Source organism: Zalophus californianus, chromosome 3 (genome assembly GCF_009762305.2).
Source record: "Zalophus californianus isolate mZalCal1 chromosome 3, mZalCal1.pri.v2, whole genome shotgun sequence".
Lineage (NCBI taxonomy): Eukaryota > Metazoa > Chordata > Mammalia > Carnivora > Otariidae > Zalophus > Zalophus californianus.
The window spans coordinates 124,183,801-124,206,005 of record NC_045597.1 but is presented as its reverse complement, the minus strand read 5'-3'; the positions used below and the strand labels follow the sequence as shown (position 1 = coordinate 124,206,005).

At 33.5% G+C, this 22,205-nt stretch overlaps 1 protein-coding gene across 19 annotated transcripts in view; it reads left to right on the top strand.

Moving 5' to 3' along the window:
• Nucleotides 1-22,205, top strand: part of BAZ2B (bromodomain adjacent to zinc finger domain 2B) — a 308,079-nt gene that overhangs the window by 97,500 nt on the left and 188,374 nt on the right. Inside the window, exon 1 of one of the 19 annotated variants that reach the window (XM_027589754.1) lies at nt 21,843-22,118. The exons of 17 other annotated variants lie outside the window; for them this stretch is intronic. The gene's annotated coding sequence lies outside the window, so the exon portion shown is untranslated. Of the gene's footprint in view, nt 1-21,842; nt 22,119-22,205 lie in introns of those variants that run through there. One more of the 19 variants, XM_027589737.1, reaches the window with a different exon arrangement.

Sequence of the window (22,205 nt, the reverse complement as noted above, 5' to 3'; positions counted from 1 at the left end):
TATTTCATTGAATGTGTATACCACAGTTTATTTATCTGCTCATCCATTGACGGACATTTGAGTTGTTCCACTTTTTGACACTGTGCGTCATGCTGCTATGAACATGTGTGTACTGGTACTTGTTTGAGTACCTGTTTTAAGTTCTTTTGAGTATTTATCTAGGAAAGGAATTGCTGGGTTAGATGTTAATTCTATGTTTAACTGTTGGAGAAACCACCAAACTGTTTTCCCCAGCAGCTGAATCATTTTGCTTTCCCACCAGCAATGTATAATATTTCCAATTTCTTCATTTCCTTGTTAATATTTGTTAATTATATTTGTTTATTTTTTGGTATTATAGCTATACCAGTGGGCATGAAGTGGCACCTCACTGTGGTTTTTGATTTGCATTTCATACATTGCTAATGATTTTGAGTGCCTTTTCAAGTGGTTATTGGCCATTTATATATCTTCTTTGGATGTATATTCAAATCTTTTGCTCATTTTTAAATTGGTTTGTTGTCTTTGTGTTGTTGGGTTGTGAGACTTCTTTATATATTTTGGATATTAGGCCTTTACCAGATATATGATTTGCAAATATTTTCTCCTATTCTGTAGACTGTCTTTTTACTTTCTTAATAATACTTTTGATACCCCCCCAAATTTTAATTCTTTGAAATCCAATTGATCTATTTTTTCTTTGTTGCTTGTACTTTTGGTATCATATTTCAGCATCCATTGCCAAATCCAAGTTCATGAAGATTTACCACTATGTTTCTTCTAAGAGTTTTATTATTTCAGTTATGTTTAGGTTGTTGATCCATTTTCTTAAGATTTTATTTTTGAGGAATCTCTACACCCAACATGGAGCTCAAACTCACAACCCTGAGATCAAGACTCCCATGCTCTACTGACTGAGCCAGCCAGGTGTCCCAATCCATTTTGAATTAATTTTCATATATATTGTGAGGTAGGGGTCCAACTTAGTTCTTTTGCATATAGATATCCAGTTTTTCCAGGACCATCCTATTGAAGAGACTCTTCTTTCTTCCACCAGATGGTCTTGGTGTTCTTGTCAAAACTCAGTCGGCCATAGATGTATGTGTTTAATTTCTATACTGTCAGTTCTCTGTCATTGGGTGTATATGTTTGCCTCACACCAGTGCCACACTATTTTAATTATCGTAGCTTTGTAGTAAGTTTTCAAATTGGGAAGTGTGAGTCCTCTAACTTTGTTCTTTTTTAATATTATTTCGGTTATTTGGGGCCACTTGCAATTCCACATAAATTTGAGGATTAACTTTTCTTTTTCTATAAAGAAAAAAAGCTGTTGGAATTCTGATAGTAACTGCATTGAATCTGTACACCACCTTGGGTAGTGTTGCCGTCTTAAAAATACTAAGTTTTAAAATCCATGAGCATTGGATGTTCTTTACATTTATTCAGAACATCTTTAATTTTTTTAGCAGTGCTTTCACCTCCTTGGTTAAGTTTATTCATAGATATTTTGTTCTTTTGGATGCTATTGTAAATGAAATTGTTTTCTTAATTTCTTTTTTGGATTGTTCATTGTTGGCATATAGAACACGGCTGATTTTGTGCATGTAGGTGTGTGTATATGCGTGTGTGTTCATCTTGTACTCTGCAGTTTTGCTGAAATTGTTTATTAGTGCTAGTCGGGTTTTATTTATTTATTTATTTATTTTTATTTTTGGGATTTTCTATCTTTGGAATCATGTCATCTGCAAGAGATAGTTTTACTTTCCAATTTGGATATCCCTTCCTTTCTTCCTCCTTCCCTCTCCCTTCTTCCCTCCCTTCTTCCTTCCCTCTGTCTCTCTCTTTCTCTTTCTTTTTTTGCCTAATTACTCTGGCTAGAACTACCAGCCCTGAAAGCAGTCATTCTTGTCTTTCTTCTTGATCTTAGGAAGAAGGCTTTTAGTCTTTCACCATTTAGTTTGATGTTGGCTGTGGGTTTTTCAGAATTCCATTTCCATATTGAGGAAGTTCTTCCATATTCTTCGTTTTCTGAATTGTTTTTTTATCATGAAAGAGTGATGGATTTTCTCAAATGTTACTTCTGTGTCAATTGAGATACTGATGTGATTTTTCCCCTTTCATTCTACTAATGTAGTATGTTATACCAATTGATTTTCTTATGTTGAACTATCTGTTTATTCTTAAAATTTAATTGCCTTCTCCAGCAAGATTTTTCTTACATTCCCAAATTGATTAAAACATCAGTTCTTTCACTGTGCTACTCTCTAGGATGGAGAACTTGATTACACTTTTATTATTGCATCTGGTTGTTGTTTGTAATTTGTTTGCTTATGTAATTTTTAAGATTTTTAAAATCCTAAAACCTTTTTTCTAATAATGTATAATCTTACAGATCTCTTCAGGAAATATAATCTCTAGTCAGTTTTTGCATAACTTTTAATAAGTTGATTTTCAGTAAAAATTTTATATATTTGATTGGTACATTAACAAATATAATATCCTCATTTGAATTTAATCTTTGAAAATTTTTTGGTATATAAAGACAATTGTTTTTTTCTATTTTGCAAGAGACACAATCTTATTATATCTTTAATTATGTAAGACATACTTTATCAACTTTCAAGTCCAGGCATCTCTGTATAAGCACCTAAAGGCATCTTTTTTAACACAAAATTTGCCATGCTAACTTTTCTAATTGTACAGTTCAGTAGTGTTAAATATAGTCAAATTGTTGTGCAACCAGTTTCCAGAACTTTTTCATTTTGCAGAACTGAAACTCTATACCCATTAAATAAGTTTCCATTTCCTCCTCCCTCCATTCCTTGGCAACCACCATTCTACTTGCTGTTTTTATGAATTTGACTACTCCAAATACCTAATATAAGTGGGATTATCTTTTCATTTTGCTGAATTATCACCTTATGTCCTCATTGGCTCATTTCCTTACTAATGCACCTCATGCTTCTGTTTTTTAACAAAAAAATGTAAAGAAAAGCATCAAAACCATCATAGCAACTGTATCAGTATTCTGCTGTGTGATACAGGGATTGACTATCATGAGCACTCATCTGATTGTCACTTACCACCACACATGATATACATTTAAGGTTCTCAGCCTATTTGTTTTTGCTTACTATGTTATTATGTTATTTTATTATTTTATTTTTTTATTTTTATTTTATTTGTTATTATAAGAGATATTTAAACATGCTATCACCTCATTTAAAAATACAAACACTTTGAAACAGTTTGTCAAAACTCCTTGAGAAATTTTACTTATAGTATTCAATTGTAAGCTCTTTGTGGACAAAACTGCCTTATTCACATATGTCTGTTCACAGTATTAGAACTTAAGCCCTCAGACTTGTTTCTAGTTTCAGTTTGTTGGATTGAATGGATTTTTAATGTCTTTGTGTAGTTATTTGCTCATGTGTTCAGCAAATTCATATATGATTTTGCCTACATTGTGAGCCAGTTACTTCCCATTAATTGTTCTTTTCTACAGCACTATTTAAAGAGGGATTAATATACGAAGACTTGGGGACCAAAACAATTATCAAATCACTATAGCAGCAGTAACTCATTTATATCTTTGCCACAAAGATATGATCAGCATTTACTAAACAATCTACTGGACAATTGCAGTAACTCTAGGCCACTCTTACTATGAGTTTTACTTGGAGAGGTGGAAAAGGAATAGATAATAGTTAAATGTTAATAATGAAAAGAGAATGTTCATATCTTTGAAGAGAGCTGGGTTCATTATTATCTGAAGTTGTACTTGCATTTTCATGGGAAACACTCTAATTATTTTTAACCCATTTTCTTTGTCTTATTTTAAGCATTGTACTATGGTCATTTTTACATCCTGTATGTTGGACTTACTAGGCAAATTAAAAGAAAGTTTACTTTTAGTCCTCATACTCTTCAAGTAAAATAAAGGTATATTTTAAAAAGAAAGTAGTCATTTTGGGGATCAAAGTTTGTGAGTACATGGAAGTGTTTTTCCCAAAGAATAAAAATTTACCATATGCTAATATGTACAGTAACTGCCAATTATATTATACCTTCCATTGACTATAATGTTAAGTATTTTTTTTTAAAGATTTTATTTATTTGAGAGCGAGAGAATGACAGATGGAAAGCACGAGAGGGAAGAGGGTCAGAGGGAGAAGCAGACTCCCCGCTGAGCAGGAAGCCCGATGTGGGACTCGATTCCGGGACTCCAGGATCATGACCTGAGCCGAAGGCAGTCGCTTAACCAACTGAGCCACCCAGGCACCCGACTATAATGTTAAGTATTGAGAATTAAGAGTAATAATAAGCTCTGGGTGCCTGGGTGGCTCAGTCATTAAGCATCTGCCTTTGGCTCAGGTCGTGATCCCAGGGTCCTGGGATCGAGCCCCACATCGGGCTCCCTCCTTGGTGGGAAGCCTGCTTCTCCCTCTCCCACTCCCCCTGCTTGTGTACCTGCTCTCGCTATCTCTTTCTCTGTCAAATAAATAAAAAAATCTTAAAAAAAAAAAAGGGAGTAATAAGCTCTGGGGCATCTGGCTGGCTCAGTTGGAGGAGCATGGGACTCTTGAACTTGGGGTCATGCTTTTGAACCCCAAGTTGGGTGTAGAGATTACTTAAATAAATGAAACTTAAAAAAAACAAGTAATACGTATGAGGAATTCTTAATCTCAGGAAACAAACTGAGGGTTGCTGGAGTGGGGGTGGGGTGGGAGGAATGGGGTGGCTGGGTGATAGACATTGGGGAGAGTATGTGCTATGGTGAGCGCTGTGAATTGTGCAAGACTGTTGAATCACAGATCTGTACCTCTGAAACAAATAATGCAATATATGTTAAGAAAAGAAAAAAGAAGATAGCAGGAGGGGAAGAATGAAGGGGGGAAATCGGAGGGGGTGATGAACAAACTGAGGGTTCTAGAGGGGAGGGGGGGTGGGGGGATGGGTTAGCCTGGTGATGGGTATTAAAGAGGGCATGTTCTGCGTGGAGCACTGGGTGTTATACACAAACAATGAATCATGGAGCACTACATCAAAAACTAATGATGTAATGTATGGTGATTAACATAACAATAAAAAATTTAAAGAAAAAAACTAGTAAGTTCTGATAATGCTGTTTTAATTATTTATTATAAGCATACTTAATGGAAGAAACAAGTCGAGTTACTAGAAGTTAACTTCCCTCTTTTCTATGTTTATTAAATTTAACTACTTTCCCAAAAAATATTAAAATTGTTAGTTAATTTTAAAATTAGTTATGGAATACAGAGTATTTTAGAATATGATTTAGATTGTAATTTAGTGCTTAGAAAAAAATTTGTCTTTTTATGTTTGTTTGACACATTCTTCTAGGAACACACTTTATAAATCCTCCATATATTTTGAATCATGACATCATAATAAGTAGGAAGTTTTTCTTGAAATTAAAAATAATCATTGTCCAAAAATAACTGAAATATGAATAAAATTTTAATTTGATTATGGCCTTTCTTGTTGAAGGAAACACTCTAAAAATATTTTCTCCTTTAACCAAATTTCATATCCATTACGTTTTTCAGTTTATGCTTCAGGATTCATCTCCCCTTTGAACTGATGTTAAGGAATGAATTTTTTGGTATGTGGGTTAGTCTACATAAAAGGCAATTTTTTATTGTTTCACCTATGTTCATTTTATCTCACTAATAAAGTTATTATATGCTTAAACATGGAAATCATGTCTTCTTTTGCCTTTCCCTTAGTTCCTAGGAACAGGTATTTAATGAATTAGCTAATGATTAATGCAGGCTCAGAAATGCAGCATTAATTCTGAAATTACTTCTTCTGTCTTTAGTTTTGTGGCAGTTGTGTTTGGGGTTGTACCTGTTAGGTGAAAATAACCATACTTATTATTTTTGGATGACGTGCTTTGTATTTCTTAACTTTTCGTATGTACAAAAAATGCTAAATCTTCAATCAGTTAGGATTAAGACTATTTCAAAAGATTTCTTGCCTCTATAACTTCAAATTTGTTCAGAAATTAAGATGCATGTTATATATGAAACTGAAAAGAATCTTAAAATCATATCAAGTCTAGTACTTTCATTTTGTAAAACCAACCCTTAGAGTGACTGGCTCTGTGTTACACAGCCAGTTCATGGCAGAGTCAAGCATCCGTGTCTAATTTCCAGTTCAGTGTTCTTTTTCTTTAAGTTAGATGGCTTTATTTCTTTTTAATGTATTCTATTTTTTTCATGTTATTTTAGAAAGAGAATCACATTTCAGGCCTCTTTCTGTTAATAGTATCACCATTTCTCACATCAGTATATGAATCCTGGTATCATGTTGGATTGCTCTCCTTCCTCTGGCTCTAGATCAGAACTTAAAAGTGCCCATGCTCTGGCTTCATTATCTTTTGCATCCTTTGCATCCTTTTGCCTTCTTTGTTTTCCTTTCATTCCCACCACTACCCTATTAGTCATGTTTAGAAGTCTCTCTGGTTTTTCTGTCTCCAGTATCATGTTTCCTCTTCTCACACCTTGTGGATAACATTGCCACAGTAACATACATGAAATCATGATTTCTTTTCCCACACCTTTATTTATGCTATTCCCTTTTTTGGGAAGATTCTGTTTCTCCCTCTGCATATATATTCAAGACCAAGCCCAAATCTCATTTCCTTTTTAATACAGGCCACATCTACCTAAATGGGGTGCCACTTAACGTCTAGGGTCAGTTAGTGTCTGTAATCATTTGACATCTAGACTCATGGTGTCCTGTAATAGAGTGCTACAGCAGGAAGAGACTTTAGATGTCACCTATCCTAGTCACCTCACTTTATAGTTGGGTAAATAGTTTTCCTAGAGTTAAATGGCTTAACATAAGCACTTGAAAGGTTCAGAGTAGAGATATAATTAGACTTCAGTCTCCTAACCTGTAATCCAGAATTCCTTCCTGTGTAACACTCTTCCTCTCACTGTAAAGTGCCTTGTCTTTTTAAGTGGTTTTTCATGAGTTCATGTATAATTTCTGCTACTTAAAGCCTAGAATCTTGCTTTAAACTTTTTTGTGGTCCCCTTAATGTTTTGCATATAATAAATAGGACTTAACTGAATATTTTATAGAGAATTGCTTTCAGATAAAATTAATATTTTAAATAAGGTTATTATTTCCATTTTCATAAATACCAATTACCAGGGATTATACTGCTTTTATTTAAAAGGGATGAAAGAAGAGTTTTTAATAGTTCTTGGAAGTTTGCATCTATTTCTAATACTTTAACGAACAAAAACTAGGAGGAAATAACAAAATATAATTGAAAAATTCTCTGGCTCTCTTTTATTGCAAGGCATATGGCTTTCACTTTTTACAATATTAACAACGTTGATTTAAGTACAAAACTAGAAATTTTACCAACATTTCTTATTGGCTTTAATGTTTCCCAATTTCTAAGGAAATATTTTATATGAAATAATTTTCTAGCAGATGGTATTGTGTGTAACTATGATGTAGTTTTGTTGTCTTAGTTATTAAGCCATTACTGAACACTGTAGTACAGTCTTTTCAGGTTTTAAAGTTTTATGAATATATTTGATTTAGAGCATGTAAGTAAAGCAACAAGAATTACAGCAAATATGTACACTTTAAAATTCTTTTCAACTCAGCATAAATAAAAATGGTACATTAGAGGGAAGCTTAAATACCTATCGGGTGAATAAAGCATGGGCTTCATGCTTATAGTTGGGGATATATGTATCATCTGCTTTAGATGGCTTACAGAGGTGATGTCAAGGTGAAAGCAGGCTTGCAGAATGGTTAGAAATCATTGATATTCTGACTTGGAGGCTGTAAATGGCTCAGTGGCAGATGGAGTCTTTGTCAAGGAAGAAAAATGGCAGCTTTGGAGCATCATAGATGTTTTGCTAGCAGCTCAGCGCACAGGCTGTGACCTTCTAGTATTCAGGAGTCTTTCTTATGCTCTAATAAATTGTCTTCAGCTTTTATTCACCTGAAGTAGATAAACAGTACTTATCATATTTCAGGACAAATTGAGGTGTTTAATTATAGGGAGACATAAATATGTTTTATTATCTAGTTTTTAAAGAAATAAGCTTTTAAAAGAATGTGCATTTCTTGGTATCAAAAGTATTTCTCCGTTAGTTTACAAAAGAAAAAAACAATAGAGTTTAACTGGGAAAAATTAATTTTGTAGAATCACATAATATCAAAGCTAGAAACTATATTAGAAATCCTAGACAAACTCTCATTTTACAGATGAAGAGACCAACTCTCAGAGACTGATTTAACCAAAGTAACCAAATTAGTTCCTGAAAAACACTAGGTAACTGTTAGATTATTTCTTGTTATACATATAAAATATCTTTCATTATAAAGGTAAAAGAAACTATTCTCTTTGAATAAAACTTAGAATACTACAACATATACCTACTTACAGCATAAGAGAATTTTAGAGACTTTTATTTACTATTCAGTTGCACATACTTTTATTGAAAAGAATTCAAGTTTTTTTTTTATTTTAGTCTGTCATCACTAGATTGTAGTATAGAAAAATTTTTGTTGAATGGAGAGTTTATACCTGGGTTATAGTGTTATATATGCATGAACTTTCTTTTTAGTCCTTAATAAGAACATATTTAAATAATATTTTGTTTAAATCAGAACCAAGTCAAATATATATTTTGTGTTGACTTATTTGAGTATTTTTAAAAGTCTGTTCTTTTAGAAATACTGCATTTCATATTAAAATATGACTACTATATTAAATATTAAAATATTTAAGTGTTTTATACTGAGATATTTTGAAAAAATGTTGCATGTATCAGTGAGAATTTCTTCTAGTTTTTAGTGGAATACATGTTTCCATCATTAGAGTATATTACCATGCAGAGTGTGTTCAGCTGAACAGCTGACCTATGTTAAAGAGTACATCATGACTCAAATTGAAAGTGGAAGCATTACACACCTAAAATCTACTAAAGCATTTGACAATTGCTGAAGTTAGAGAAAGGAATCACTGTCCATCACAGAAGAAAAGGATCCTTTGCTTTAAAGGGTCAAGGTTGCTACATTCAGTACCTCCAGTTGGAGTCTTTTGTAAGCCAGTATCTAAAGAAGCACAGTTCAAGAGAAATTTGACAATAATTATACAGAATGATGCCTGTGCATTTTCTACAGATACAATTATTAAACAGTTTTACAAATGTTTTTGATTAGGAGACAGATTTGAAAGGTTAGTGTTGAAACCTTCCAGAATCTTGAAGTAAATTTTTGGTTTTGTTTATAAGTTTTGTTTGGATAAAACTAGTCAGACCTTAATAGATAGAATGTGGGCATGAAAAATATTAATTGTTAACATCATAAAGGAGAATACTATTCCTATTAATGGATATGTTGATATGTAGCTATTTCACTAATTAGCTACTTTATTTTATTATTTTATTTTCTTACAATTTTTTTAAGTAACATAGAGCTCAAACTCACAACCCTGAGATCAAGAGGTGCATACTCTACTGACTGAGCCAGCCAGGCGCCCCCTGTTATTTACTTTAATATGAAGTAAATAACCTCAGTTAGAAGTTAAGTGATGATTACTAAATTATTCAACAACTAATTATTGAGTGCTTAGTACATGCAAGTGCTGGGGATAAGGCAGTAAACAAAACAGACTCTGCACTCATGGGGCTTACAGCCTGTGAGCAAAAGGGATAAATACTTAATAAATTGATATTTAATATGTTAGATGGCAACCAACACTGAAGAGAGATAAAGCAAATTAAAGGTTATGAGTGCAAGGGCTGTGGAATTAGTATTTGTTACAGAGTGGTCAGTGAAGGCCCGTTTAATAGGATGACAGTTTAATAGAGATCCTAAGAAAATGGGGGGAGCAAGTCATGCATATATTTGAGTGAGGACTATCCCTAGGAAAGCAGTAAATGCAAAGACATTAAGGAAGACTGTGCTTGGCATAACTGAAGAACAATAAGGAAACCAGCATGACTGAAGTGGGATGAGCAATGGAGAGTAATAAATGAGGTTGTAGAAATTTCACATAAACCTACATTTTAGATTTAATTCTTTTTTTTAAAGAGAAGATTTTAAAAAATTATCTTCTAAGCTTAACCAAAGCCCACATTGTTGCTAAACCAATAGTCCCCAAAGTAGTCTTAGTAGAGCATTGGTTGTATGGAGTGAGTATTGCATGAAAAAAAAATTCCATGGTCAAATAAGTTTGGGAAACATAGGGTTAATGTTAAACAGAATGACAAAATTTGTTTAACACCTGTTTCTGTGCATCTTTTAATGTGCCAGAAAGTTTTGTGAATCTCTAACTTGTTTGACTCTTCCTTCAGAGAGCATCTTACGTTTTTCATTGCTGTGGTAAATACTGTGTTATCCAATACTATAGGTTAGCTAAAGGTTGAGAAAAGGATTTTCTACAAATGCTATTTCATAACTTCTCTATTCACCTTAAGCCAACACCTTTCCCTGCCTGCTTTTTCAGCAAAGACTACATTTATTTTTTTTCTTTAAATATTTCTCAAATCCATCCTTTCTTCTCTATTCATAATGCCTAAATCTTTATGTAGGTTTGCATCATGCCTCACTTGGGCTGTCACTGTAGACTCCCAACTGGTGACTCTGCCCTTAGTCTTGCTGTGTCCAAATTCATCATCCTCTCAGTGACAATTTAATTGACATCACAAATCTACCTAGATTATTCATCTACTTAAAATAATTTACTAGCTTCCCATCACACAGAATAAAATTTAGTCTCATTTGCATGGCATATGAAATGTTCCATAATCTGTATCCTGCCTACACCCAAAATTTGGCCTAGATCTCTCATACTTAGGACTCTCCAACTTTAAGACCATGTATGCTTCCTTAAGCATGCAGTGGGTATATTCTTTTGTCTTTGTTCAGTCTATTATCTCTTCCTGGCACAGCCTTCCTAAAGGTTTAGAACAGATGTAATTTTCCCTAAGAACACTCTCAAGTTCTTCCTGGCTAAGTCAGGTGCACTGATGTATAATTCTGTCAAAGCACTTAAAAGAATAAAATAAAAGTATGTATTTTATCCACTCTCTAGATTCTATACCTTGTATCTATCTTAAGTGCTTCATACTTTAAGTGGATATTAAAAAATTTTGAAATTAACTCTACTAAATATTTGAAGACCTTCTGATAGATTTATTAGATTTATCAATTTCCCCTTTTCCTAGTTCAAAATCTCTTTGGATTGTAAAATTAAATATAATATATAAAACTTTTAGAAGGAAACATAAGGGAAAATCTATGGGATGTGACTTGGTGAAGAGTTCTTATACACGACACAAAAAGCATAATCCATAAAAGAAAAAATCAGTGAAGATCAGTAAATTGTACTTTGTAAAAATTAAATCTTTTGTTTTGCAAAAGACCCTGTGAAGGTAATGAAAATACAAGCTATATACTAGGAGAAAATATTTGAAAACCACATATCTGATAAAGTACTCATATCTCATATCTCGAGTATACTCTCAAACTGAACAGTAAAAATGCCAACAGTCTGATTAGAAAATGGGCAAGGAGATGAAGAAACGTTTCACCAAAGAGAATGTATAGTACATGTAAAGACGTTCAATATCACTAGCCATTAGGGAAATGCAAAAATGAGCTATCACTACTCATGCATCAAAACAATAAAATAAAAGATAGTGACATATATCAAATGCTGGCAAGGATATGGAGAAATGGAACTTTTATACATTGCTTCTGGGAATATAAAATGGTATAACCACTCCGGGAAAGAGTTTGGCAGTTTTTCAAAAAATAACAAAAACCCACCAGCAACAAAACTAAACATACCCTTACTACAATGACCAAACTACCACAGTCCTGAGCACTCATCTCAGCAAAATGTACATAGTTGTTCATAGCAGCTTTATTTGTAACAGCCAAAATTGGAAACAACCAAAATGTCCTGCAGTAGGTGAATGGCTAAATACAGTATGGTGTGTCCATTTTGTGCAATGAAAAGGTTTCAGTTATTGATATGCATAACAATTGGATAGATTTCAAGGGCATTAGGTTGAGTGAAAAAAGCCAATCTCAAAAGTCACTATGATTCCACTTATATAAAGACAAAATTACAGAGATTAAGAACAAATTAGTGGTTACCAGGCTTTAGGAGAGGAGTATGGTGTGACTGTAAGGAGTGGCATGAGAGAGATCTTTGTACTGATAGAATAGTTCTGTATCTTGATTGCAGTGTTGCTTATATGAATCTACACATATGACAAAATGAAATATATCTAACTACAAATATATTGTAGTTAGATTCTTGGTTTTGATATTGCACTATAGATATGTAAAGTATAACCATTGGGGGAGACTAGGCGATGAATAAGTGGGATCTCACTGTACTATTTTTGCAAACTTCTATAAATATATAGTTATTTCAAAATTAAAAGTTAAAAAAAAATTATCTGTTTTCTTCTTCTACCTCTCCACGCATCTCTGAGAAAAAAACTTTACATCACAGTCCCATGTTCAGTGCAGCATTACTTACAATAGCCAAGACATGGAAATAACCTAAGTGTCTATCAGTTGATGAATGGGTAAAGAAAATGTAGGATTTATATAAAATGGAATATTATTCAGCCATAAAAGGAAATCCTGCCATTTGTAACAACATAGATAAACCTTGAGAGCATTGTGCTGAGTGAAATAAGTAAGAAAGAAAAACCAACACTGTATGATTTCATTTATATATGGAATCTGAAACAAAAGACAAACAAAAAACCCCCAAACACAAAAAACAAAAAATTGTGAACTCATAGATACAAAGCATAGAATGGTATTTGCCAGAGATAGGGGGTGGGCAAAATGGGTGAAGGTGGTCAAAAGGTAAAAAACTTATAATTATAAAATAAGTCCTGGTGCTATGGTGAGCGCTGTGAATTGTGTAAGACTGTTGAATCATAGACCTGTACCTCTGAAACAAATAATACATTATATGTTTAAAAAAAAAAGAAGAAGAAGAAGAAGATAGCAGGAAGGGAAAAATGAAGGGGGGGGGAAATTGGAGGGGGAAACCATGAGAGACTGTGGACTCTAAGAAACAAACTGAGGGTTCTAGAGTGGGGGGATGGGTTAGCCTGGTGAGGGGGACACGTACTGCATGGAGCACTGGTCTTATATGCAAACAATGAATCATGGAACACTACATCAAAAACTAATGATGTAATGTATGGTGATTAACATAACATAATAAAAAAAAGAAAAACAAACAAAAAACTGTCTCACCTCCACATTAAACCTAAGAGTTTATTCGTGTTTTTTTTTCACTGTTTTCCTTTTCTTTGTCCTCTAGAGACTTGTTTCATCGATTCATATTCATAAAACATATCCATCTTCTCCTTTCTTAACTGGTTTATTTAGGATTATCCTGTCTTAAATAAAATGGTAAATAGAAGTAAATAAACAAAACCTTTGCTTCCCTCAAGTGGTTGTGTTTGTATATTAAAGATATAGATCTATGTTAATATGTGTAGCTCTAGGTCATTTGTTTTAACTGCTGTATACTATTTTATTATGTAAACATCCCACAATCTTTTAATTTATTCATTTTCCAATATTTCATTATAAAAATAGTGCTGCAATTTACTTTTTTTTTAAAGATTTTATTTATTTGACAGAGAGAGACACAGCGAGAGAGGGAACACAAGCAGGGGGAGTGGGAGAGGGAGAAGCAGGCTTCCCGCGGAGCGGGGAGCAGGATGCGGGGCTCAATCCCAGGACCCTGGGATCATGACCTGAGCCGAAGGCAGATGCTTAACTGACTGAGCCACCCAGGGGCCCCGAAAAACTCATGATTTCTGTTAGGAAGCTTACAAGCTGCCTCAAGCTATTCTTAAAATATATGCAGTGCTTTTCAGCTTCTGCTTTTCAGCATATGTCTTCCCTCCACTTATGATGCCATTTTTTCCCAGTTCCTCCACCTGGCCTTCTTTGCCTTTCAAAATCCTATAAACTTTTCATAGTCAACTTTAGATGTCACCTTTCCTGAAGCCTTTTCTGAAGTCCTCATTTAATTATGCTTCCATAGTTATATTGCTTTTAAGGTATTTATTTGTCTTAACCCTTCTAGGGTTTGATTACTAGAATATTTTGTCCATTGATCTATATTGCCCTTGTAGCACCTACCGTAATGTCTTGTATATGGTAGGCATACTATTAACTAAAGTCATTAAAGATCACATATTAATTAAATCTAGCTTCACCAATTAGAACAATTTGGGGAAAGATCAATTTGAGTGAGGAAAAAAATGCTTAATTACCTAATTTAATCTAGTGTTTGTTAGTTTGAAACACCAAAGAATAAACAGTTTGTCTCTATATAGTGAGCTTTACGACTGACTTTGAAGAGCGGCAAACTTTGTGATAAGTATGAGTTGTTCAGCTTGTTTTTAGACTCTTAAGTAGTTTCCTTAAATCAGAGTTTTTTAAACTATACTCTGAGGTAGTTCTGTTGAGATGCATTGGCTACTGCTGGGTCCCTCTCCTGCGCCAAAGTGCAGGCCTTCATTTCTTTTTTTTACTATACTGGGCTTCCTCACAAGAAGGAACTTCCTCACTATTTAAGAAAGAACACTTCTGCTGAAAAATTTAAAATAATTTCTAAGAAAGTGTAAATACTTCCATTTATCCATTTATTTAATGCTTTCCAAGATCTTACAAAAAGATATTATTCCTGCCTCCTTATTCTTTTATTACCAGAAATTTCAAATCAGTAGTCCATATGAATATGAGACTTCAAATAATTAAATAGATGGTAGGTAATGGGCTTTGAGTAAATTGTTTATTCTTTGAATATTCTGCATTTTAATATGGATTTTTGATGAGTTGTTAGAATATCAGAAGTCACTGGAATTGGTATACAAATTTTTAGGTAGGTTGAAGAATTTTCTAGATCATGCCTTCTTAAATTCTATGGTACATAAGATTGTGATTCAGTAGGTTTGGGCTGGGGCTTGAGAGTCTTTCTTTCTAAGAAGCAATTGCAGTGTTAGTGGTTTGTGGACCACACTTGAGTCGCAAGGAACTAGATGACCTTCCAAAGCTCATCACTACATTTTAGGATTCCATTCTTTGCCCTAGTGAAAGTAGGTTTTCAGTATTGCCATAGACATTTGTATAAACTGGCTATTTCTCTACAGTCTGACTGTAGAGTTTACCATTTTAATAGAAATTCCTGGTTTTCATAGGGAAATACTTTGTGTGTGGATTAATCATTGTTCTGCGATTATGTGGTTCTTTGCTTAAAATCACCCTTCATGGTTTTTAAAATAGTCTGGAAAACTATTAGACTGTAAGTGGCAAGTTTCAGAGAGTTTAAATTTAATAAGGAGCATTCAGTTTACTTTTTCAACATTACTGTAATACTTATTGACTTTTGTTATTTTGCAGAATACTGCTTGAGGTTAGATATTAAGGTATTACAAAAAATAGAAAATTTTATTTGAGGCTGCTTTAGTTTGTATAAGTATTGCTATTTTTTAAAAGTTGTTATTATCGTGAATTAGTAGCAATTATATACCACAGCAGGTTAGGCTGTTAATTTTATCTGTACCACACATGAATTGAAAACCTAATTGTGTAAACAGTCAACCAATAGGATGGATAGTCATTTAGTTAAATAGCTTATACTCAAAAACATATAAATCAATTCTGAGAGACAGTAGTGCTTTTTTAAAAAGATATATAATATCAAGTACTTTCATAGTCTTTTGGACTTTTATAGAAAATTGTAATAACTAAATCATAAAATAATAAATTTAGAAGAAAATTATCAGAATTATTTACTTTTGATAAATGGAAATTGGTGATTAACTTTATAGACCAGGATAGCAGAGTATTTTGGGGAGAAAAATTATGATTTTAATCTAAAAGCATTAGAATAATTTGCATGTTGATAGTTATATCAGCCTTATATTATTTCACTTATTAACTGTCAGTAGTAGAAATTGCTGGAGGATTTATATTATTACAAAAGTGACTTTAAAATATATAATTTTTGGGGGGTGTCTGGGTGCCTCAGTCAGTGAAGCGTCTGCCTTCAGCTCAGGTCATGATCCCAGGGTCCTGGGATCAAGCCCTGTATCAGGCTCCTGGCTCAACGGGGAGCCTGCTTCTCCCTCTCCCTCTGCCTGCCACTCCCCCTGCTTGTGCTCTCTTGCTCTTTCTCTGTCAAATAAATAAATAAAATCTTTAAAATATGTATATGAATTTTTAAAAATTTCTTATTAAGTAAGTAAGCACTAACATTGCTATAAAAGTTGTCATCTGGAATTCATATCAGATGTTGAAAAAAGTTTGTTTCAGACCTGATCCAATTATTTTGTATAGAAATAAACCTCCTTTGTTTCTTCTGGTAGCATCCATTGATTTTTTTTCCCAGAGGTACATTAATAGTGCTGATAGAAGCAGAACAATTGGAATTTACATTAAAAATAAATGTGATGAATGAAAAGCATTACACTATAATATTATAGTCTTGATTTTGCTTTACCAAAGTTCTGAAATCTAAAGGACAAAAATACTGACAAGGTCAAGAAAAAAATGAAAGAAAGAACAAACGATGCAAAAAGAATATGACACTGAGGTCTTGGTTTAATACATATGTATTCCAGGTTGATGGTTGATTTCATTAGCAAATCTCATTGTTATGCAATGTCTGTTCTTCTGCAGCAAAATGAATATTGTATTCTCACAGGCTCTGTGTGTATCTGTTATGTTGCAATAAATGAAAATATATATATTTGTAGCTTCCTTTGGTTTACTCTTTCCAGTTTGCTTTTTAGGAAAAGAAAGAAAATCAAATTGTATTCTTTCTTTTGTTGTTAAATTTGTTCGAAAGCTTTTCTATTTATATGATGATAGATATTTCCTACTTTTGTTCTTTCAGGTAAACAATTATAAGGTGGTTAATAATGTAACCACTTTAATTATCCTATAACTTTTTAAATGACTAGGATATGATCTTGATTGATTTAAGATGCTAATCAATATTAGTTTCTTAAGCATATGCTTTCTAACATTTTTAAATGTTGAGTGCTTTTTCTTATTGCAAGAAAAATGTTAAGCAAGTGTACATATTATGCCAAATGTAAATACTGCTACCTTTTGCAATAGCAAAAATTGTACATTGAAATTACTATACTTAGACTGAATTTTCATAAAATAGGAAATTCAGAAATAACAAGTTTTGGTGGCTACACATTGGAAAAGTTCATTTAATAAGGGAGTAGGCTGCATGACTCTTTGAGTTACATATATGAGTTCAAATATGGATCAAACTATATTGGACACAGTTGTTATTCAATTTTGGTCATTTTAGGTCTGACATATAAAGTCTGTTTGGTTTTTGGTAGTGTTCTCAAAAGTTGTTCTTACAGTTAAAATTCTTTTGACCATCTTGAAAGTAGAAAAACCTAAGGTTTGATTTAATATGGATTGATTCTATACACCATTTAGAAATTATCTATATGGGGACGCCTGGGTGGCTCAGTCATTTAGGTGTCTGACTCTGGATTTTGGCTCAGGTCATGATCTCAAGGTTGTGAGACTGAGCCCCACATTGGGCTATGTGCTGGGCATGGAGCTTGCTTAAGATTCTCTCCCTCCCTCTCCCTCTGCCCCTCTGTACCAACCCGCCCCACCTCTCTCTCTCTCTCTCTCTCTCTCTCTCTCTCTCAAAAAAAAAGAAAAAAGAAATTACCTGTATGGTAAAAATTGGCATCTGGCTCACTCGATGCAATCCTAATAAATATCCTGTTCATGTTGAACAAACATGAACTGTAATAAATATGTATAGCAGTTTATTAATGCATAAGTTAATTTGTACTTATGGTGTTTGCATTTTATGAATCACAGTGAGTAATATAAAATGAGGAATTTCAAAACCTAGTAAGGGAGATCCCTAAAATAATTAGAGAATAATATAGAGCTAAATCAGGTAGAGAAAAAAGGTTTTATGGGCCCAAACAGTCAGGATCTGAGAGAGGAGCATTCTGAAAGTGATAAGATCTAAACTGATAATGAGATAGAGAAGCAATGGGAAACAGAACATAAACTTGGCATCTTTGGGAGAGAGAAAAGCAACCAACGCAGCTACAGTGGAAGATAGAATTTGCTCCTACTTATTCCACATGTGAAAATCAGGTTGTAGCATTGTTAAATTTTAGTAGTAGTATTCAGTCTGCATATATGGTATATTGAGATGCTACCATTGCCAACCTTGTTTTTCTTGTATAATAAAATGAGTCTATTTATAGTAATTTTGCAACTCTCTTTTCCCCCCACCAATAACATAAAAAGCAAATGCTATAAAACTATGCAAAGATTCATACTCTAAAATGGATCCAAATTGGTGCAGACTGAATGAAAACATAGGAATCTAGAAACCTTAAGTCAGATTTTTTTTTTTTTACCATAGTTAGAAATACCAAACTGAAGAGTAATAAAAGTCATCATAGATCGGGTTTCAGGTTGTTGGATCGAGCAGGATTATAGAAAGTCTAACAAAGAAGAGAGGAATTGTTTTAAGTAAAAAAGAGAAGTTCCCTTTGAAGTGTCTAGACTTCCCTAACTACCAGTGTCTTCTCTTTCATCTGCTCTGGAACCACAGTTATAGCTTGCATGCCCATTTTTACTTACTCATCCAGCAGAAGAACCTGAATTTAGAAAATGAAGTATGAATTTGGAATATGAAAGTGGACTGTGAATTTAACAAGAGATTCTGGGGATTGTTACTGTTTGTTTAAAAACCCAGATTAAATAAATTACAGAAGCTCTCCTAGCAAGATGGCTTATTTTCTGGGTAACTTTTCATTAGTTATGACCCCAGCTTGTGCTGAGGAAGTGTTAAAAGAAATTTTCATATGAAATTTGTTATTTAATTTCTGTAAAGATGCTGTTGAAAAAATTATTGCATTGTCCAGTGTTACATTATTGAAAAGTATAAAAGAAATTTCTCCCAATTCTGAGTACTAGGAAAAGCTTTGGTCCTTGCTTGTAATACATCTTACAGAGAATTAAAATTTTGTGATTTCTTTTTTTTTTTTAAGATTTTTATTTATTTGAGATAGAGCAAGAGTGAGCAAGAGAAAGAGCACAAGCAGGGTCGGGGAGTGGTGGGTTGGGGCAGAGGCAGAGGGAGAAGGAGGCTCTCCACGGAGCAGGGAGCCCGACAAGGGGCTCAATCCCAGAACCCTGGGATCATGACCTGAGCCGAAGGCGGACGCTTAACCGACTGAGCCATCCAGGCGCTCCTAAAATTTTGTAATTTGGTCTTGTTTCCCACTTCACTCTTATTGCTAGGAAGCTCAGAGCTGAACCATTTACATCTAAGACACCGCCTTATGATAGATGTTTCTGTGTTTCAAGTTTACCTAGTGTTTCATCTTTCTTCCTTCCCTTAGTTTCTCTTTATTCATATTAATTTATATTTTGAAAGCATCTGTTCTGCTATTCATATTTCTCTAAGTCACATTAAATTATTTTGGAATAAAATGGGCTATAAATAACCATGTGAAGCTTATTTATTGCCAGCCGGAGACAAGCAATAAAAGCAGGAACCTTTCCTCCTTGTGTCCCCTCCCCTGCCCCCTCTCTCCTTTTTGTATGAATTTCTTAAGTCATGGATGACTAATCTCCTCTGTGGTTTCTTAGACTTGCCAGCAGCAGGGGAATCCCTTCTGAAGCTTTTTGCCAGTACAGAGCTACCGGGTATAGGTCATAGTGCCGGGTGTGCCCAGTACAAGAGTTCCTGACGAGAGAAGAAGTAGGGCTGAAACACATCCTAGGGGAAGAAAAGGTGTCTTTTTCTCATATGCGACCTCAGAGGGGGTCTTTTTCTAACTCACAGGGTACCATATATATTACCCTGGTTTTTGTCCCTGCCCTTTCAGCTGAATTATAAATTAATACCAAGACTTGCTGATTGTTGATAAAAGCCACCTTGAATGAAACAAAATTTCAGATTTATTTTCTTTACCTTTATATTTTTATTCCATTATTCTCTAAATTTGACGTATTATAGGAAACTAAGATAGTCATGGATCTTTGAAATAACTGAAATAATAATTTTCTCATTTAAAATTTAGGTTTTTTTTAGTATATGAATCACAGTCAAAGCTACGTATTTAGTACGAATTATATTTAAAAAAATTTTTTTTGAAGATTTTATTTATTTGACAGAGAACACAAGCAGAGGGAGCGGCAGGCAGAGGGAGAAGCAGGCTCCCCGCTGAGCAGGGAGCCCGATGCAGTGTGGGGCTCCATCCCAGGACCCTGGGATCATGACCTGAGCAGAAGGCAGCCGCTTAACGACTGAGCCACCCAGGTGCCCCTATTTTAAATTTTCTATAAAGGAAATAAGGGCTTTGTTTTGCATTCCAAGTAACTATAGAATATTTGAATTATTTCATTTGACCAAGAAATTCAGCTGGAACTGAACTGGAACTGGAACTCCGTAGTCATAGTTTTCTAAAAATTTGCTATTTCATGTCATTGTAGTAAAGATGGTGACTAGAGACTTTTGTTAATGTTTAATATTGAATACATACTCCTTTTAAATGACACATAATGTTTGTAATGAGACCTATTCTGAGATTCTGTTCTCTTGGCACAGTTTTCTCTACTTGGGTGTTCTTTTTGTTATTATTAATTTAATTGTCACTTTGTTTTGTTTTCCATTTCAGTACATTAGAATTTTATTTCACAAATAGAGTAAATATGATTTAAGTAATGAAATTTAATGCCTTGATATGATTATATTGTAGGTCATTAAAAGCTCTTTGATTTAAAATTAAAGCATGTTATGTTCCTAATAAGACATAGATACATGGCCTTAGTATATATAGAATTAAGATAAATTCAGTTTTGTAGATTAAGAAAAAATATCCTAAATATTTTTAAAGTAGTGAATTAGTTTATCATTTTGACTGTGTGTTTGTTTTATACCTTTAGTTAATTTAAACAAACTCTCATTCAACTATACTACAAATTTTAGAGAGGGAAAAAACAGCAATTTGGGGGAAAAAACTAAGGATAAGAAAATTTAGTCTTCAAATTAACAATATTTTTTAAAAGATGCTCACAAGTAAATATGTTCAGTTTTATTTTCTTTTTGAAATATAAATTTTAAAGGATGCTGGGAATAGCTTCAAGTTTTGTAAACTTTTCGATTCATATAACTGAGATTGTTTTTTTCGAAGACTGCCACATAAATTATAAAGCAAATTTTTGCAGGAGCTTGCTCTGATAAAAATAGGCTTATACTTTGACTAAAATTTAATTTTGGCCTTTGTAACTCAGAAACTTCTTTTATCTACTTTCCTGAAGCAGTTGAAATTTAAACACTTTTCCTTATATTTAGCAGGTTTTAGAACAGTTATTCTTAGTTGTTTTTTTAATATCTTAATATCATTGCCTCGTTTTTTACAATTTACTTGCCAGAAGTAATTTTTAAAACCTACTTAAACAGATTCGTTTTTCAAGCATTCCTTACTATAAACTGTGTGCCTATGCATGTCAGGAATAAACCCTCCTTAAAAAGGGGAAGAAAGAACTCTTTATTGTCTGTTTTGACGTTAATAAAATGAAGAAAAGAACGATTACTTGAGACATCAACCTTACCTGGCTTAGTTTTGTCACGTGAGCATTCACGTTTACTGGTGATCTAAGTGCTCCACCTGCCTTTCAGTTTGTTTACCAGGAAATCAAGATGTGTAAACTGCAGGAAGTACTATTTGACCCTCTCCGACAGTATCTCATTACAATAATTGCTAATCTCTGAATAAGACAGCCATGTTTTGTGAGTAACTGAGAGAGAGAGGTTGTGTTAGGTAGATTTTAGGTGTTTCAACAAATAGAGCATTGTAAATGCTTACTTGGATTATGTTTTCATGATAGCTTTTGATAAAAGACATGTGGTGACCTTTGGGGTCAGCCAAGCTAGGACACAATAGTAGGTATTCTTTCATTCCTTTTAACTGAAAAATATCACGGCTTGTTGTTTTGGAGTGCTGTCACTGCTCTGAATCGAAAGGATAATGGCTACTTCCTGATTAAACCCACTCTCCACAGTAAGCTGTTAATGTTATACTGTATGTCTTTTTCTCTTGTAAATGCAATAGTATTTGGTGTTTTCTTTACTTTTTATCATTGTCTTT